This window comes from Mytilus edulis, chromosome 4, assembly GCF_963676685.1.
Source record: "Mytilus edulis chromosome 4, xbMytEdul2.2, whole genome shotgun sequence".
Classification (NCBI taxonomy): Eukaryota; Metazoa; Mollusca; class Bivalvia; order Mytilida; family Mytilidae; genus Mytilus; species Mytilus edulis.
Window position 1 is genome coordinate 73,219,197 of NC_092347.1, and position 17,271 is coordinate 73,236,467.

General features: G+C 31.7%; 1 long non-coding RNA gene across 1 annotated transcript; it reads left to right on the forward strand.

The window, feature by feature from the left end:
* Positions 1-4,908: 4,908 nt before the first annotated feature.
* Positions 4,909-6,977, forward strand: LOC139520453 (uncharacterized). Its single transcript, XR_011663892.1, has 2 exons — positions 4,909-5,032; positions 6,173-6,977. It is a non-coding gene; the product is annotated as an uncharacterized lncRNA (long non-coding RNA).
* Positions 6,978-17,271: the final 10,294 nt, after the last annotated feature.

The window sequence follows — 17,271 nt, forward strand, 5'->3', positions numbered from 1 at the left end:
TTGATTTAGTTCATAAATGTTTTTCGTTTCTAGTTTTTTGTACATTAGACCGTAGGTTTTCCTGTTTGAATTGTTTCAAATTAGTCATTTTGGAGCCCTTTATAGCTTGTTGTTCGTCTTGAGCCAAGGCTTCGTGTGGATGGCCGTACTTTGGCTTATAATTATTTACTTTACACATTGTGACTTGGATGGAGAGTTGTCTCATTGGCATTCATACCACATCTTCTTACACCTATATAATAAACGAATGATATAGATATGCGGGAATTTCTCACTGCATTGAAGACCTGTTGGTGACCTTCTGCTGTTGTCTGTTCTATGGTCGGGTTGTTGTCTCTTTGACACATTTCCCATTTCCATTCTCAATTTTATGACCATCACTTTTTCTATTTCTGACAGGAAGCGATCGATACTTTATATTCCTCTTTATACTTTCTATACTTAACTTTGAAAAAGTCAAGTATTCATATAGTAGAAGTATTTATTAATCATATCATAATTACATGTGATTCGATGTTGTTTTACAGTATAAAACACTATAATACGTATTTTAATTTAAAAATGTAGTTTTTCACAACAAATACGGATTACTTTAAAATCACACTATATAATCTGTAATGTGTTTTCAACTTCAGTTGCCAGGCAATCATCCTGTTTCATAATGATTCACTTCTCTATTTTCAAATATTTCACATGTTTATGTCCCCAGCAATATCTCTTTCATAATAAACATTTGACATGACTTGTGTATCCATCTGATGAGATAAGCTCTTTTAAACTGATTTTTGTAGTTTGTTCTTATGTTGTACTGTTACCCCCTTGTCCAAGGTTAGGGGAGGTTTATACGACCGCAGACATTTAACTCCGCCTCATCCTGTATGTATGTGCCTGTCTCAAGTAATGAGCTTGTATATAGTTGATGTCGTTTGTTGATGTGTATCATATTTGATTTCCGTTCACAATTTTGTTTCTAATTCAGGCCGTTAGTTTGTATTGTTTTACATTTGTCATTTCGGGGCCTTTTATGGCGGACTTTGCGGTATGGGTTTTATCGTGTATACAAGTAGATAAAAATGCAGTTGTTTCGCAACTCTTCTAGCATCTATGTATAATACGCCTACATTTGTATGTCAAGAAATCATTTTTCTACATGAACATGAATTTATTACTTTGTGTAATATTTGGTTTTATTATTGAATAGGATCGGAAAATATGGGTATTATCACTTTTACAAATTCCTCTCTATTATTACCAGTCGCTGATCATAAGAAATTGTGGTATGTTCACGATTCTCGGTGTCATTTTTGTATTACTTTTAAACTAACTTTTGTTTCAATTCATTTTTTCTATAAATAACACAAGTAAACAAAAAGGGGGTGTCGAATGCGCAAATGAAGTTAATCTAAATTAAGTGACACTTAAAATAGTGTCGACCGAAACACTTTATCACTTGAATATACTTAATGCAAAACATGTATTCTTATGATATCCGCTTACAAACATGTTATGATATATAGGGGAATTAAAAAATTGGTCAAGAAAATATTAAACTTTATCAAATTTTAATTGGTTATTATTTTAAATGATACAATCTTATTTATATCCTCATTTGCGTTCTCTGTTTTTTTATGACGAATAATGATTAAAAGAATTACTTCAGTATTATCGAAAGAAGAAAAAATTCAAGATGATAATATATCATGTATAATACTTTCTCCCTACTAGTAACGATATGAAACTTTCTTCTACCGTTTCCCGTCACAGAAAAAAAAACTAAGCTTGAATAGAGATAATTGCTTAGCTTTGATACATAGAATAATTTTTGCGATTACTTTATACTTTAAAGCTTTTATATTAAAAATATTATCTTCCAACAAATATATGTGAACTCTTTTTTTTTCCCGCAACATTCTGTTTGTACCTGTTCAAAGTCGCTCGTAATTCAGTGTTTTTCGTTTGTTGCTGTATATTATTTATATTTTTTTCGTGTGTATTATTTTTACATTTATAAATCAAATCATTTATTTGGTTTGAATTGTTTACACGTTATTATTTCAAGGCGTTTCATAGCTTGCTGTGTGTTAGGTTTGCTCACAGTTGAAGGCTGTGCGGTGACATATAATAGCTCTGCTAATTGTACGCCATTTATTTGATGTATGATGAAGAGATTTTATTCCGATCATATCACATCTTCTAAATTTTACAACAACAAAAAATGAGGTGAGTATGATTTCCAATGAAAAGAATATTCATTAGAGCCCGAAAGACGTACATGTAGGTATCTGACCTACTGAAACTGTACTGAAAAGCCAGTCCAACACCAATAACAAGTTATTAAGACTTTCCAAATGATGTAACCGCGTTGAAGCATTGTGACACATAAATTAGTAAGATCAAAATAATTATCTTTAACAAAAATTATAATAATAAAAAAGCACTTAAAAAGAACCCAGAGTTAAACATAAGATTACAAACAACCACTCCCAATACACAAACACAGACATCAAAGAATAGAAAGAAAAAGAAATTAAAAATTAACATATGTCAAAGAAAAAAATATTTATAATTCTGTGTGTTTGGGTAACTTAAAAAATCTACGTGTTTATATAGATCTAATTCATCTATTTCTATTTCCGAAGTTTCAACATTCTTTTCACAAACAGCATAATTATACATATAGGTTGTTAAAATTATTTTTGTATTGTTTTCTTTTGTAAAGCATTCAACATCGTATGCTATTTTACTCGCCCATGCTATAAAAATATAAGAATATCTTTCATATTATACTTCAATGTTTACAAATAATTTCTTAATTAAGGACAGTCAACACAATTCACTGTTAGTTCAAATGGGTTTGCAGATTATTAACACATTTTACAATCTAGTATGCCTTAAGTGGTCTAACTATTTAAGAAAATTGGAAATGAACTGTACATGTTTCACGGGATTTCGTTTGCAATAGCTGTATAAGTTTAGAGGCGCAGCTTCATTTATAGTGGATGTAGGCACTTATAGTTCTACGTCAGACATCAAACCCTTCATCTTAAACTTTCTAATCCAATCGACAAATTGTTTCTGAATTTTATATTTAAGTTTCCTTGTTTAATATTTCATATACTTGATTGGCCATAGACTTTCAATTATATTTCATTATTAAATAGTATTTACTTGTTTAAATATTTTGTCTTCAAAATACTTACAATAATCATTAAAATTATTTTTTTGCGGTTAAGAAGACAAATTATAAGATTCAGAATCGAAGTGGGTTTGGTATGCATGCATGTCCGGGAATATCGTTGGGAACACAAATAGTCAATGACCACCTAGATAAGCGATAGTTTACTCATTCGTGCTAAAAATAGAACAGAATTCCCCGGCCCTGTATACATTGTAGGCTAAATCTAGTATATATGCTAGTTAAAACATTACTTTTCTCATATTTCAATCCTTATATTAATTAGAAATAAGTTTTTCAAGATACAGCAAAATGATGTTTGATACGAAAATGTCTGCATGCTTTATAACGCATTCTCTTTGCACGATAGGTATGTCTTTAGATTTTCTGCAAAATGCTTAAAAGGTTAAATATCGTTATTTAAAATATAAAATATAAAATATCTTTAGCCACATTTTTTAAAAATTTCTGATAACACAATCACTAGGTACACGAACTTTTAAAAAGCATTTTGAAATTGTCAACGTTTAAATTAAAGGGCTTGTAGTTTACTCTGCGGGTGAATTTAAATATAACCCTTTAACGTAATGTTTTTCAGCGAATTTTTTATTGAAGATTACAAACATGATTGGTTACTAACGTGAATTATATTTCTATTTAACAGCAATTCTTACATCGCTGTTTTCGAGGGTAAAGACAACACCAACAGGCGCCGAGCGATGGCGACATCCTTGTGGAATATCCAATACTGACACCAGCCATTTTCCACCCGTACCTACACGACCACTTGTTGAGATTATTACTGGTATGCTAGTATTGATAAAAGAGGGACAAGAATATTCAAGCAACCTTCAAGAGAAATTTGTAAGTATTTCCTTATAATTTTGCTTAAAACAGTGCTAAATTTCATTTACAAAAGGCGCAGAAACATGTATGCATGTACATGTAAAAGTACTTTTTGACTATCAACTATTATAAATATAGATAACCTTTTTGGGCTTTTTTTTTATATTAAGTCAGTGGGTTGTTGTATAATGCAGCAAATATTGTAGATGGAAAGTGAAGTGAAACTACTAGTATCGCGCATTTTTGCTAGAAAATCATTCTTACCGTTAATATTTTAAATTATTTAAATCCATGTTTAAGGAAATTCATAAGCTATCTTATTCATTTTATCAGTAAAAGAATGTTTAAAAATTCATTCATAAATTTAACTACACGGTCGGTGATTTTTCTTTTTAGTTATAGTAAACAATACGAGAAAAATATGTCACTATAATTCTCAGAATACGGAAGTAAAAATTAAGGTGTAAGAAACGTGATCTAATGACATATATATCTGGATTTAAAATACAATTCATAACCCGGTTATCGCACTACAACAGCGGACTTGTTTTACGTTATATGAAATTATTTTGTCAAAATATTTGAAAAAAAAGCGTTAACTAAATTAATTGTCAAATATGAGTACTGAAAAAAGAGAAATAAATTGGTGTTTTGAGTGTTTAATTCTACATATCTATATTAATATATCTCCTTATTTTTAAGTGTCATAATTATAAATCGATATTATCTTGTTTAAATATGTACAGTATGTATTAATACTTGATAAAAGATAAAATTATTAACTATTCAATTAACGGATGTAGTTTTTGTGAATAAACAAAAGTGTTACAATCATTTCCATTGGTCAGTTGAATCTTCCCACTTGTGTTCAATATCATCCTCTTTGATTTTTAGGCCATGGAGCGAGTGCAAAGTATGCGACATGTGGCATTTCTGAATAGCCTTCATCATGATGGATTTCCAAATGTTAAAACTGCGACGGAAGGGGATATACAAAATTCCGTAATCAATGTAAGTTTACATTATTATTGAAAAGTATATTCTAATAACAATGTTTATCTTTAAAAATGAATTAAGGAATATTATTATCTTTAAAAACGCCAAATTGAATCTTTTCGTTTCAATTTTATGTTGTTGATAAGTGTTGGCAATGTTTGAATAAATATATACAGCACGTTATTGTTATCGAAGGGGAAGTTACCAAGGGTCAAATTCCAAAAATGACAATAGAAAATGGGAAATCCTGCAAAATATGCTTAACTTTGAAAAAAATCAAATTTCCCAGTATACTATGATCATGATTATGCTCTATGTACTAAACATAAAGTACATATACAATACCTAAACATATATACAATACAAACGAATTTTTCTATCGATTCATTACCCTAAAAAAAAATAATACAATATCAAAACGTTCACATTACAAGTGTATATTCAAATCTTCATGCGTACCTTTATGACGAATGCAACTTTAAAACCAAGAATTCTATGCTCTTTAGAGCTATCGTCGATACTTCGATTTTAATCATTCTTTACAAAATTGAGAGACATGTAGAAAACAAGATGGTTGGTTGATAAATAAGTCTCCTACAAGTTGCTTCCAGCTATGCATTATATTATTACTCTATATATAGGTAATTATTCTCTATGCTTCATATTTTTAAAGTACCTTGTTATTCTACAAGTTGCTACCAGCTATGCATTATATTATTACTCTATATATAGGTAATTATTCTCTATGCTTCATATTTTTAAAGTACCTTGTTATTCTACAAGTTGCTACCAGCTATGCATTATATTATTACTCTATATATAGGTAATTATTCTCTATGCTTTATATTTTTAAAGTACCTTGTTATTCTACAAGTTGCTACCAGCTATGCATTATATTATTACTCTATATATAGGTAATTATTCTCTATGCTTCATATTTTTAAAGTACCCTGTTATTCTTTATTCTCTAATTTTTTAGTTCATTTTCCTCTATTCTTTTTTTTAATCCATAATTATCTATTCTTTAAAACCCTATCCACAAACTCTTTACTAACACAATTTCTACGTTGTATGTATTTATAATTTGTTTTTGATATGTAAACAATCTTACAATGACAGAATGATTACTAATGTATTTTTTTATTATTATTTCAGGTACCGAAAACTCATTTAGACAGCTACAGAACTTTAGCAATTGCTTTGGTCTTCATCGAAAAGATGAAGTTTGACGAAGATATATACGAAAACAAAAAATATTCCAATGAAATTCTTATTATGGAATCGAAACTTTACGACATCCTCTGTCATATGGATGAAGTTATAAGCACAAATGGAGACAGCATTGAACACGTGACACGTGAAGTTATGAGCAGGGAACTGCGCGCGCATTCGGAAAGAACAACCCGTTTCGCTCGAGATTACATAACAGTGAAAGATACTTCTAAAATCATGGACTATTTAATTGTTCAATACTCAGCTTTAAAAAATCATATCCAAGAAAGCTAAGAAAATCAACAGCTTATTCAATCTTGAGGTAAATCAAGAGGAACTCGAGTAGATTATATTAATCAACTGTAAGTGGTGTCCACTATATTGTGTTGTGATATTTACGTATGTGCTTTGGAATTATAGTTCGCCTTTTATGCTGACGCTATAAGAAGTTTCATATATATATACAACATTCTAAGTAGAATTTCCGTTTAAACGACGATGACAATCCGATGTTTTCATTTGAGAGAATGAGATATAGTTGAGATGAACGAATTTCCAAAGTATAATACATAATCTATAATTTACTCTTTACATGAAAGTTTAATGGGTTCTGTGATAATTGTATATCTGTGACTGTGATACATGTTAAATTCTGGGCATTAGGTTTTGAAATTTACATCATTTTTTTATATTGTATTGTTTTAATATTGTTTTATCGTTAGTCAATAAACTTACATATTATACCTACTCTGAGTGTTCTCATTACCAAACAAAGTGCATGAATATTAAACATATAAAAAAGAAGATGTGGTATGATTGCCAATGAGACAACTATCCACAAAAGACCAAAATGACACAGACATTAACAACTATAGGTCACCGTACGGCCTTCAACAATGAGCAAAGCCCATACCGCATAGTCAGCTATAAAAGGCCCCGATAAGACACTGTAAAACAATTCAAACGAGAAATCTCACGGCCTTATTTATGTAAAAAAAATGAACGAAAAACAAATATGTAACACATAAACAAACGACAACCACTGAATTACAGGCTCCTGACTTGGGACAGGCACATACATAAATAATGTGGCGGGGTTAAACAGTACAACATAAGAACGAACTATAAAAATCAGTTGAAAAAGGCTTAACTCATCAGATGGACAAAAATACAAGTGGATGCATGTATGGACATATGAATACACATTCTAAGCTAATTTATACTTTCGCCAATTGTTTGCTTTCTTTATAAATAGGTTTGGTTGATCTTAGTTTTTCCTTGGTCAAATTAAATTACAACATCGTATATTTCTCGCCACCTTTTAATTTTTCTATTGAGACAAAAAACCAACCTCGACTGAAAACGCAAGATATTTATAACAAAAAAGATACAAAAAAGACATTATCATACTACATTCTATATCAAAGATCTTAAAACAGTTGTTTCCATTGATGTTGAGCAAAAGTGTGAAATTTAAAAATCACTTTGAAAATATTCTGTATTGTTCTAACCAAAACTTTAAAAAAAAATTATATCATATTGGCATAGGACTATTCTCCTGAAGCATCGTCTATTGTATGGTAAATGTTAAGTTAAAAACTGGTAAGGCTCTTTAAAAACTGGGATACATTATCAATAATTTATGTTGTCTGTCCGCCTGTCAGTTGGGCGGATACATTTTAGTTTCAACCCGTCCTTAAGAAATACAATTTATAATATCAGGTTCTGAGAACGCAATCTCCCAAATTGAAATAAGCTGGTGAAAGAGTTATTGAACGTAGTACTGTATGTATAAAAATGAATATTTAAAAAGTTACCCGTATTCCAACTTCACGAAATATTTACACAAACTTATTCCCATAAAGACAATTCAAACATTTCCGTACAATGTATACCACGTTTTGTGAAGCTTATCTCTGTGAAAAATATACGGTAGCAGGTAAAACTGCCAATTTTTCCAAGTTTATAACAGTTGTTTGAATTTTATGTAGAGAAAATGGAGACAAGAAACCAAGGGAAGGAAAATAAATATGCAGAAAAAACATCATCAAAACAAAAAGACAATAGTGACACAAACTTAACAACAAATAATAATTAATTCAGATGCCCGTTAAAGGCAAGCAATGTCTGGTTCATTAGGGGTGTTGCTAAACGGCGGAAACGGAAAACGGAACGGAATACGGAACGGAAACAGTAAACGGAAACAGAAAGAATTAACATCTTTTCTTTTTGTTAATTTTATCTACATCGGCATGTTTTATATAGTATTTCACATGTTCACAAGAAAAAAAACCCCAGAGGAATGAATTTAAAAGAAAAGATTTCAAAGCATAACGTATTGAAATAATTACCAGGAGATGATGAGACTATGTTTTTGAAATATTTGATAAAGTCATGTGTACATAGTTCATGCGATTCAGGATAGTCTGTTCGACTTTTCTTTTCTTTTTTAAATTTTGATCAATTTCAATAAGATAGCAACCCAACAACACGAAACAAATCTCTATGGGCCTATAAAGGATTGACATCGGCCTTGATTCTATAAATCGAATGTGAAGTAATAAATTTGGGGGAAATCCTTTGCATCAGTTTTCTTCTTTGTTTTTTTTAATTGCCTTGAAACAAAATTAGTGATGTGGTGTATCTTGTTGCGTTGTTCTGCATTGGTGATTTTCGTTGTATCTTTTCTTGTATAATGGAAAGAAAACCTAAAAGAAACCTAATAGGACAATGGTGTATCATGGACAAAATCCGATATGGAAACTACAATAGAAACTTGTATATACTTTAGTTTTATGAAGAAAAAAAAATGACAAAATCTCTAACTATACAAAGCCTTTCTCAACATTTACAATACTCAAGGATTTGTATAGTAAATCCTTGCAATACTGATGTATGTTTAGTGTTTGGTATTTACATAGGAAAAGCATTATATCTCCTATAATTTAAATCAATTAATACGAATTGATGTGCAAAAAGTGGCGAACAATTAGTAGCCTACATGGATATATACTATTTGCACACTGCCCTCACGAAGTTTTTCGTAGTCATGTTCCAAGTTTTTCAAAAACAAATTGTTCACGCTACTTTTTAAATATATATGTATCTTGCTTAATTCTTCTCTGAAAATTCAATATCTCTCAAGTAGCCGTGAATTTTGTTTCATAATATTATGTTAAGTGAAAATAGTGTCACTAATTCAGTATTCTGTTTTACTATATTTATAGAAGAAAACATCCAGAAAGATAGGCGGAAAATACCAAAGGGTTATTCAAACTCAGAAGTCGAAAACAAACCGTCAACGCCATTACTAAAAAAAAAAAAAGGCCAAAAAGACCAAAAGACAAACAGACAAACAATTGTACACAAAACACAACATATAAACTAAAGGCTGAGCAACACGAACCCTACCAAAAACTTGGGGTGATCTCAGCTACTCCGGAAGGGTAAATTGATTCAACTGCACATGTTACACCCGTTAACATAGACATATTCATTCACACAAGAGGAATATTGAAATTTGAAAGTTACTTTTAATTTTGGTAGTTTTTAATGATTTTGGTGCTATGTCAAGTTAACTGAAAACTCATTCTGCTCAGTTCTTTTTTTATGACGGAAATGATACTTTATTTCACACTACGAATCTGATCATTTTGATGTTTCTATTGGCTATACACCCGATTTTTTCAAGATATCACTGATATCATTTACTTAATAACACATGACCAGAACAGTTCCTTGAGATACCCCAGAATCAACGGTCTGTTGGACCTGTTTGATCATGATGTTGTTAAATTTACCACGACTCTTTGCTTGCGGAAGCATAGGAATGAGTAAATCAAACATTGCATGTGTTTTACCTGGTTTCCTGTAGCTGTGTAATTTTGATTTAATAGTTTATATGGGGCGTTTTCAAAATATGAAATAAATATATCTGTAAGGTGTTCTTAACGATTTTTTTGGCGCAATACATGTAATTGCAACTGCGACATTAACGTAAATATATAAAAAGAAGATGTGGTATGATTGCCAATGAGACAACTCTCCACAAGAGACCAAAATGACACAGAAATTAATAACTATAGGTCACCGTACGGCCTTCAACAATGAGCAAAGCCCATACCGCATAGTCAGCTATAAATGGCCTCGATATGAAAATGTAAAACAATTCAAACGAGAAAACTAACGGCCTTATTTATGTACAAAAAATGAACGAAAAACAAATATGTAACACATAAACATACAACAACCACTGAATTACAGGCTACTGACTTTGGACAGGCACATACATACAGAATGTGGTGGGGTTAAACATATTAGTAGGATCCCAACCCTCCCCCTAATCTGGGACAGTGGTATTACATTACAACATAAGAACGAACTATAAAAATCAGTTGAAAAGGCTTAACTCACTAGATGGACACAAATACACTTGAAGTGGACGTGGCCGGGTACTTGTACATCCCAACAGCAAAAAGACGCTAGGTTGTACTCGCAGTTAACTACCAGCTAGTTCAAAGCCACGAACAACCAACAAAAGATCATGCATCTATGACGTAACCATTGATGGTACTATAATAATCTAGACGATACCGCATTATGTTGGAGCATACTATATTTTGCAGCATCCTGCATTGAATGCATGTTTGAGATACTTGAATAGCGGAAATGCACAAATGTCTCCAGACCTGTTGTCCATTCATCACGTATCATGTTGGAATTGATGATTGTTGAAAAAATGGTGAATAATAATATGATAGCTGCTAATTCATTTTATATATTTTTTTTTAAATTCTATTACCTATTTCGTCTGGCCCTCATACTTTTTATGTATTGAATCAATATTCTAATTTTGTTTTCGTCCATACTTAAGTTATTATGTCTTTCCAATTTGGATGTAACGGTGTATTTAGTGGTACATATTTAGTTGATGTCTTCTTAGTTGATACAATTATAGTGATATATTCATTCAATGTTTTTGCTCTGTCATGGTCGTTTTCTGCTAGTACTAAGACCTGCTTTAGTCTTTAGCGGTATATTTTGAGAGTTCTTTTTTTAACTGACCTGGCCCTGCTAAGTGAGCTTTTCTCATCACTTGGCGTTCGTCGTCCGATTTTCGTCTTTGTTAACTTTTACAAAATGTCTCAGTCTCTGAAACTACATAGCCAAATGTTATTGAACATATGTCTTTTAAGGAGTCGCCCGACAGTTTTGGTTAATTTTTGCAACAATTATCATCGGTGTATCTAGTTTAAAAACTGTGTGAAAAACATGTCTAATCTGTCATCGGACTCGGACTTCTTTTAAAATTAGGTTTGCTGTGTATTGCTTCATATGTGTTTCTTAATTCTACATTGGCTAGAGGTATAGGGGGAGGGTTGGGATCTCACAAAATAAGTTTACCCCCCCCCCCCCCCCCCCTCCGCATTTTTTCGCCTGTTCCAATTTCAGGAATTTCTTACCTTTGTTAGTCTAGTTTATATGTTTTGGAATTTAGTGTGTGACGCCAATTTTCACTGAACTAGTACACAATTTTATTTAGGGGCCAGCTGATACCACCTCCGGGTGCGTTGAAGACCAATTGGTGGCCTTCTGATGTTGTCTGGTCTTTCATCGGGTTGTTGCTTCTTTGACATTTTTCATTCTCAATTTCATTAGAATGTTGAGCTCTACCTTAAGTCCATTCACGTCAAAACGGTCAAATGACTAGGAGTTATCGACCTTATTTGACAAATTTTCTCACTTACATGTTCGCCTGTTATATTGAAATATATGATAAATAGATAGAAACTTTTAATAGCAAAAATTACCAGCAAGATCTATTGATGTTCTTTTTTCCCTCCCCTTAAATTCCGTCTATATAAAAATTTCTTTCCGTTTCCGTTTCCATTCTGTTTTCCGTTTCCGCCGTTAAGCAACACCCGGTTCATTAGAGGTAATTGTTGTTTTTCAAATAAAAAAAAACCCTGATGATTTTTCCACATTCGAGGAAAAGACAAGATTGTGCTACGATATGTTAAACAGTTCTGAAACACTTGTGACAGATAATGCTGTTATATTTCATAACGGTCGACCGAATCAATATGGCGTTTTTACAGTTACACTGCTCGTTGGGATGACTTCATCTTTACAAAAGAAATGTCTTAATAGCTTCTTTTTTAAGTAACAACCCTCTAGTGAAAACCCCAGAATACCATAGACATTTTTTACATATATAAAGTAGCTACAAAGGGGACAGGTTTTATTATATAAAATAATAGGTTGACGTCACAACAACGTGTAACGCTTTGACAACGAACATATTCATCAATTATCTTGCTGCATTCTTACATCAAGTTGCGGTCACATCAATTTGAAACTTAGAACATCATATGTTCATTTAAATTGATATGCAAAATTGCGGTTTACCATAATTAACCTGTAAATATAAATGAGTGTTATGGGGAAAAATATATATTACCTCGTATCGTATGGAAAAACACCGAGGAGTCCGAACATTTGACACACATTCCAAAAGCTCACCTAAGTACATCCTTAAGACATGGATTGTTTTCTAAAGTTTGGAAACAACATGCAGCGACTATTTTCTAGTTTGTCTACTTTGTTGTAAAGAATGTTATGCTTCTCTTTTATATTCTATTAGGTTGTTTATATATTTAATAAAGCTATGCGTTTTGTATTAAAATGTGCTGACGTTAAATGCTTTGACACTCACATGAAATTACAAGAAAGAAGCATTAAATTCATTTACATGTGTATGCTACAACGAATGAATCGTATGAAACTTTTAGACTATCGATATCTGTCAGTTTTATTTTTGCTGAGGACGCGACCGTTTATTTTAGATAAGTCGATGTTGTGCGTCAGTTGGAAATTTACGTGAAGAATTTAATTACAAAATAGATGTCGTATGCACCATACTGTATTATTGCATGTAACATATTCATCTTGCTATATTCTAACATCAAATTGTGGTCACATCAATTTGAAACTTAGTACGTCATAATTATGTTCATTTAAATTGATATCCAAAATTGTGGTTTACCATGATTAAACCATGATTAAACGGTTTACTGAACATGGAAATGTGATCGAGTAATGATGTCATATTGACACCGATTATTGTTTTCGTTTTTAGCTCACCTGACCTGAAAGGTCAAGTGAGCTTTTCTCATCACTTGGCGTCCGTCGTCCGTGGTACGGCGTCCGTCGTCCGTAAACTTTTAAAAAAATCTTCTCCTCTCAAACTAATCAGCCAAATTTAACCAAACTTGGCCACAATCATCATTGGGGTATCTTGTTTAAAAAATGTGTCCGGTGACCCGGCCAACCAACCAACCAAGCTAATTAAAACATAGAACATAGGGGTAAAATGCAGTTTTTGGCTTATAACTCAAAAACCAAAGCATTTAGAGCAAATCCGACTGACATACAATTGTTTATCAGGTCAATTTTGCAGTTTTTGGTTATTATCTTTAATATTATTATAGATAGAGATAAACTGTAATCAGCAATAATGTTCAGCAAAATAAGATCTACAAATAAGTCAACATGACCAAAATTGTCAGTTGACCCCTTTAGGAGTTATTACCCTTTATAGTCAATTTTTAACCATTGTTCTAAAATTTATGTATTCTTTTAAAAAATCTTCTTCTCTGAAACTACCTGGCCAAATTTAACCAAACTTAGCCACAATATTTAATGGGGTATCTAGTTTAAAAAATGTGTGGCGTGACCTTGCCAATCAACCAAGATGGCCGCCATGGCTAAAAATAGAACAAAGGGGTAAAATGTAGATTTTGGCTTATAGCTCTGAAACCAAAGCATTAAGAGCAAATCTGACTGGGGCTAAATTGTTTATCAGGTCAAGATCTATCTGCTCTGAAATTTTCCGACAAACAGACAAACCGTTGTTGGGTTGCTGCCCCAGAATTAGTAATTTAAAGGAAATTTTGCAGTTTTTGGTTATTATCTTGAATATTATTATAGATAGAGTACTGTTAACTGCAATAATGTTCAGCAAAGTAAGATCTACAAATAAGGCAAACATGACCAAAATTGTCAATTGACCCCTGTAGGAGTTATTGCCCTTTATATTCATTTTTTAACCATTTTCATAAATTTTTTGTAAATTTTTGTAAATTTTTAGAAAATATTTTCCGCTGTTATTACTGGGCAAAGTTCATTATAGATTTTAGAGATAATTGTAGCAACAAGAATGTTCCGTAAAGTTAGATCTACAAACACATTACGATCACCAAATTTTAAACATAATTTTGTCATGAATTTATCTGTCTCTATTGTCTCTATTGTTTAATATCGTTTAAATCTCCAAATTGAACGTATATTTTATTCTTGAACTGATACAGAAACAAATATGTAACAAATTTGGTTTGAAGTCCTTAAAAACTACAAATATACAAGACATATACTAAACATAACCGTTCAAATACCACGATAACAATCAATCATAATCACAAATAAGCATTTACGGCTCGCGAAATTTAACATTCTCTCGACTGGTATTTTTCGCAAATACCCCTCCTTAACATGGTATATCCTATCGATCTGTCGTGGACCAAAATTACCACTGTAATTGACGTCAACGTTGACGCTATAGAGATTACACATATGTTTGTGTTTCAAATGACCAATAAACATAACCGAAAGCGACAACCATGCCTGAAAAGTTTGTGACTTTGGACATATACATTAAGGTCGAAAAATAACACTTTAGTTCTCTAGTATTGATATAGTATATATAACCGTCCGTTGTTATAATTATTATGGTCTGATTAAGAAGGGAAAAAAATACAAGGAGGATTTTCTTTATCGGATATTTATTTTGTAAACTAAGAGGACAGATTAATTTTTTTCTCTGCACTGTTTTTTCATTTTTTCAAGGTTTTTCATTTTCATTAAAACAAGGGACTGATTATTTATTTTCACAACTATATTTATAATATTGTAAAACATACAACTTTTAAATTCATTTTTTTTTTATTATTATTAATTATAATACATGGTAAGTCAAGTCATTATGTACCATTTAATCAGAAATAATCATCATCTGTGGAAATGCATCTGCTGAATTCCAAACAGTATATATAAGTATTGAATTTAAAAAGGCATCACCTGTTGGTGACCTTCTGCTGTTGTCTTCTCTATGGTCGGGTTGTTGTCTCTTTGACACATTCCCCATTTCCATTCTCAATTTTTAAAAAAATTCTCAAAAGTTTGGCTGTAATTAGCCTGGTTTAAAAGTATTACAAAACATTTATCCTGCAATTGGGTGTTCTACTATACAGATACAGCCCTACAGATATCGCTATGTATACTATACAGATATCGCTTTAACGCTCTGCCCACTTCCGGACTGAGTATTATGAACCTGCGTGACCTCAGAATGTGTATTGTAGTCGCATTCCAATGACGTATTAATTACGAATTAAGGATTACTTTTATACGTTTCTGATAACATACACACATGAAGCAGCAGTTTTTTCTACGATGACAACTATCGATTTCAAAACTTGAATGTGTATAATTGTGTAACAAAAACAACCATGTCAATTTCAGCATGCATGTTTAGTGAATGTCGAGTCTGAAACGTAGGAAAACTCGTACACTCCTGTTTCAAATTAGACAATGTTTTGTTATTATTTTGATTTTACTGTTAAAATTAGTTAAATGTTATGTTGAAATAGATAATTATCAACCTTGAGCGATGTATTAATGTTGACCATTCGAGATTCTTTTTTCGCGAACCCGTCTTCAGCTGAATGCGTGATTACTGTATCGTATACTGTATCGTATTACTACAATGGATTTAAAATCGAAAATAAATGCCAAACATGTGTTTTTGTGTTTTTCAAAACACAAATACTATACAGAATTAATTGCAGGATAAAGACAATAACTGTTTAGTGTCTTTAAATATCAGCTGTATTTGTACTCGGCTCGAAACAGGTGTAATAGTTCGCTAAAAGCTTGCATATACATATGTACCTTGCTTCCTAGCCTCGTACTAATACAGCTGATATTTAGAGACACTAAACAGTTATTGTCTATTTATGCCGAGCGTAGAGATGCTAAAAGAATTTTGAGAGGTTTTGGACCTGCTGAATACCCCAAGAAGCTATAGAACAAATAAATCAAAATCGTGCTCTTTGGGTGTTTCCAAAAAACTTTCTTAATCTGAAAAAGCAAGTTCTGAGTTTATCATTTTTTTTACAATATTTTGGTCTCAACGCAACATGTTTAGGTAAAACTTAAGTTTTTAGGGACACCATCGAAAGACCAATATGTAGGATAAAGCAAAAAAAATTCGCATAGTTAAGTATATTGCTGCTGGTTTTTTTGGTTTTTTTTTTTTAAACTCTTGATCAAGTTAATAACAAAATTACTAAGTTACAAAAGGAATGCAACACTGACAGAATACAGAGAGGCAATCAATGAACAAAAGACAAATAATTAAGAAACATTGATAAAAAACCGAGGGGCTACCGCAAAGGGTGAACAGAACTTGTTTCTTGCGAGAAAGTCGCCGTGAAAACAATTTGATATGAAGACAAATTTTTGGTTTTGAAAATTTCTACATGAGGCATTTGCCTCAATGTAGTTACGGCCCTGTATTAAAAGTGAGGTCGGTGTTCCTGAGACAATATACCTCAAGTTAAATGAAACCCATTTTAAGACATTTCGAGTATATCTAAATGATATTTATAATTTTATTATATAAAGAATTGGGAAGTGTTTCTCAATTTGGTTTTGGAAAAAAGATGAATTTTATGAAGAATCTGGTGCCATCTAATACTTTCGAATAGACCTGCATATTTATTTATTTTCAATACATTGTAAGTCAGGTTATTCATTTTCAAACTACCACAGAACAAACCATTTATGTTTGTGATTATCAAGTCTGAGTTATTTATTTTCAAAATCCTCCTGCCCCCCCCCCCCTTTTCCCATGAATATTAAATGGTCGTCCCCTAAATTCTCTAATTAATCTTTTAAAGATACAAACGAAACAGTTATTTTAC